The sequence below is a fragment of the Pteropus vampyrus genome, unplaced genomic scaffold, assembly GCF_000151845.1.
Source record: "Pteropus vampyrus isolate Shadow unplaced genomic scaffold, Pvam_2.0 Scaffold102, whole genome shotgun sequence".
Classification (NCBI taxonomy): domain Eukaryota; kingdom Metazoa; phylum Chordata; class Mammalia; order Chiroptera; family Pteropodidae; genus Pteropus; species Pteropus vampyrus.
Genome location: NW_011888883.1, coordinates 693,778 through 698,183, shown reverse-complemented (window position 1 = coordinate 698,183; position 4,406 = coordinate 693,778). Strand labels below are relative to the sequence as shown.

The window sequence follows — 4,406 nt, the reverse complement described above, 5'->3', positions numbered from 1 at the left end:
TTTGAGCCACAGCTCTGCCAATACTTCACAACTCAGCACTGGTTTCGATGACCTGCTAATTCACTGACAGTGTAGGGCTATCTACTATTTTTGCACAAGTTGACGTGAAAAAAATTCATAATATCTGGTCGAATGGGAGCCTTGAGCAAAGCAGGCAGAGTGATATTTTTGCCAGATGATTACCCCTTTTTGTAGTACACCAATATCAGTGGACCAGCACACACCATGGCAGGGGAAGGAGAAAGCCACGCTCCTCTCAACTCGGTGGCTCCCGCAGGAAAAGCCCTCTTAATGGGTTTGATCAGACATCCTGAAACAATATTTGAACTTGTTTGTTTATAATACATGATCATATATACATGGGAGAGACATAGAGATGGAAAGAGAGAGAGAGAAGAGAGAGAGAGATGAGGAACATAAAGGTTACTACATAATGAAGAAAATAATAACAAAATATTAAAGTATATTGTTAACCATGATGGCTTTATACTATAAGCTAATATCTCAAGATATACTATATGCTAATGGTGGGCATTAATGTGAGTGCCTATAAATCCACATTTCAAATAGTCTTGTTGATAGTTTTAAATTTTATCACCTTCTTGACAGATCTGATTAATTAGTTTTTTGTTTTGCTTTCTAAAGGGACTGCTGAAGGATTGGTGCTGGGCGTTAGGCATGGGATCAAGGTTACTCCTGCTAGTACTTGTATTATTAGTGTTATCTCCATTTTATCATTTATCTTTAAAAGAATCTTTTTAAGCCATTTGTTCATTTTGTGAGAATTAGCTTAGTTCAAACTTTCCAATAAATTAGACACCGTTTTTCCTCAGGAAACTCTGCTCAGGTGACAGGCTGAGCAAGGAGGCAACATCAAAATGAACTAATACTAGCAAAACTTAATTTCTTTCTTCATTTTTAGATTAAAAAAAAATAGATGAGTTAAAGTCCCTACCATTTTCTTCCTGCATCCCACTGCACAGTTTGTTCAACCCCCTGGCATGTTACATCCAACTTTGGAGACTGTCATCTAAACAACTGATTCATCTAATAGTGTAAACATTTGAGGAATTGTAAAAACTCAGGTTTAAGAGTTTGACCCATTTTTTCCTCAACTTAATATGGGTATGAGTCAGTGTGGGGTGGAAGTTCTTGTGGAAAGAACTAAAATTATGCTCTTATGTATTTTTAAATATTTAGAAAATGTACTATTAATTCATTCCAGCAATTCTGCTGATGCCCAGCTTGGGACTGAAAACAATGCAAATTCTTCCTGCAGGAACAAAACAATAATTGACAGCTGTGCACAACAGGGTACTCAGGGCTGTGTCGCATAAATTGTGAGAGCAAAGAAATGATACTACAGAGTGTATCCAAAAAGAAAATAATTGAATGGGCTGTGTTATTTTAAGGGAAAGACTATTATTTCTTCCTCTCAGAGGTAGATAAAATTATATTTCTTAATATAGTGAAACTTATTCAGACATCTTTCAATCTATATAACTACAGGGTTAATATGTGGGACACTTTCTCACACATGACTGTACACCTCCTTATTCCTAATATCTTGATTCTTAGTAGAACAAAGATACTCTCTCTAAAGAGTACTGCTAAGATAAAGCATTATAAGTACAACATTTTTAGTAAAGCCCAAGCCAGATTCCTTATACTTGACCTGTTAGAAGGCTGAAAACCACTAATCTCATTAAATAACTGACAACTTGAGATGGCATAGTATAACCCTTTCCTGAAAGCAGAAGTTCACTTTTTTTTTTTTTTTTTGGTCTCTAAATCTTAGTACAATTCCGTGAAGATTTTCTAAGCTAGAAACCTTTACAAATGACATTTTCCTATATACTTTATGTGTCGAGATTGGGCTAGGACTTCTCAGGGCAAGGGCACCATGTTGTTATACTATCAGGTCCCTCAACCTCTGCGTCAGGATGATGGCAAAGTCTGCTAATAGTACATTCCTCAAGTTAAGAATGAGAATGGATTCCTGCTGCCTCAAACACACTCCTCCCAACCATGGAGAGGGAAAGAGAAAAGGGCAAAGTGAAGATAACTGCAAGAACCAGTTTGAGAATTTCCCAGAAAATAATAAATATTAATATTAATCATGGTTCCACCCACATTGAATTGACCAAGACTCATTCATGTGAACAAAACCTGATTGTAGGGAAGCTATAAAGTGCATCCTTCCCATGAGCCTAGAAAAAAGGAATTGTGTGGGTGGAACACAACATTGTCTCTGTCAAGTGCATGATAGATACTTGATCTCAAGAGTAAACAGAGGGATGCAAATTCAAACAGCAGTAAAATATCATTTACTTTCATTAAATCGTCAAGAATTATAAAGTCAAATAATGCAAAGATGCGTGGACATAGGAACCATCACAGACTGCTGGTGAATGTCTGAATTTATTTTGGTGAACAGTCTTATAGCAGTAAGTGCGCTTGCATATGCATGTTTCTTAAGACTCAGCATTTCAATACCTGAGTACATGTCCTGTGGTAATTTTCATGCAGATGTCCATGGAGACTTGTATACAGATGTTCTTTGCAGGGTTATGGATGAAAATCAAGGCAACCAACAGCTCCATCAATAAGAAAATGCATAAATAAAATGGAGCAGTAACATATATACACACAAATATATTTTTTCCTTTTCCTGCTTTTTTTGCAATATATTAAAAAACACCAACAACCAGGAAAATATTATGTTCATTACATTCATATGGATTTTAGAAAATGATTGCTTTTTCCCCTAGAGAAAGACCTATGGACGAAAAGGAAGTAGTACCACCATGTGAAATCTGCTAATCCCAGAAGCCAACAGCTTGAAGACAACTCCCAGGGGCAGGGAAGAAAATAAACGTCAAGAGAGGTGAGACAAGCACATATAAGGATGGCAGGCTGAGGAAATAGCTGTTTTCAATGCCACTGAGCAAGACTGTAAGCATGCTTTTTCTTCTGGCACCCAGTGCCACCATCTCAAAGGGATGATTTTTGGTCTATGGTCTGAAGAACTTTTTTCAAATGACACAAGAGTTGCTTTAACAAAATATCATATATTTTTGTTATATATGAAAAAATATCATATATATCATAAATACCAAAAACATCAAAAATATCATATATATCATATGTATATATCAACATGGACAGGTCTCAAAAACTTAAGTGAAAGAAGTAAAATAGAATGAGATTTTTAACAAATATTCTTTTCATAAATTTTTAAAAACAATAATGCTATATCTATTTCAGGAATACACATTTTATAGAAATAAATGGGAGTTAGATTGCAGGGCCATAAACAAGAATGGGTGCTTATGAAGTAGGAAGAGATTGAGATGAAGACAGAAAATAACACAATCCAGAAAAAGAGCACAGTCCAATATTCATTTGTGTGTCATCAACCGAAAAATCTGATCAACAGAATCCTGGCCCTCTGTGGTCTGGCTCTATTACTGCTATGTACACACCAGTGGAACCACAGGAGAAATTTGGATTGAGAGTTGTATTATATGATCATTTTTTCTACTTCTGCATCACGTTTAATCATGTGTGTTTGGCCTTAGCTTCCACACGTCCTTTGAATGCTATTAAAATAATAGCTCCTGAATCAGGCAAGCTGAGAGGACCACGGGATCATCTGGGCTAAACTTCACTTTGCAGATAAGGAAACTAAGACCATAAGCAGTCAAGGAATCTTCAAGGCCTCCTTTTTGTTTCTTGGTTGCTTTTTACATATGAATTTTGTTTAAGTTCATATGAGGAATTATTTTTTTTCTTTTCTAAATACTATCTTCCCTCTCTGCGGGGTTGCTTCAAATTCAGCAAAATTAGGGGGCTGAAAGGGATTCAAATCAAAACTATTTCAGTATAAGAATCTAGGCAGATACTAAAAACATGTTTCTTAACTTATTTAAATTGTGCGCATCTGCATTTATTTGTTTTCAGATTTTGTAGGTTCTGTGGGTGGTAGCTCAGGAAAAAAACATACAGAGACATTTGCTCTGGGACCGCACAGCGTAAACAGCATTACCACAGCAGATAGGAATGTGCAAGCCGAAAACCGGCAAAGGTTCAGAGTCCAGACCCACCAGCAGCCTACGCACTTGAAGGGTCCATGATTTCCCTATATCGTTTCCCCTGTTGAAGAACACGTGCTTCCTTTACTAGTACTTTCAGTTAACTACTGCTCTGTGTTCTGGTTACGGCCATCTACTGCCAAGCTGCTGTTTGGGCAACAGCTAATTATCAGCTGTCTGGACTAGCTCACCGTAAACATATTACAGTGTTTCATCACTCATGTTTTATTTAATTTCACTTGTCATCAAGGTCCTTGATTGGAGCTTTGTGATTTAGTCTGAGAGAGGTGATTTTTACTCCTGTTGAAAACT

The 4,406-nt window shown here is 36.6% G+C and overlaps 1 pseudogene; it reads right to left on the bottom strand.

Moving 5' to 3' along the window:
• The window catches only part of LOC105295273, a 1,965-nt pseudogene extending 1,702 nt beyond the window's left edge, over positions 1-263 (bottom strand).
• Between the last annotated feature and the right edge of the window lie 4,143 nt (positions 264-4,406).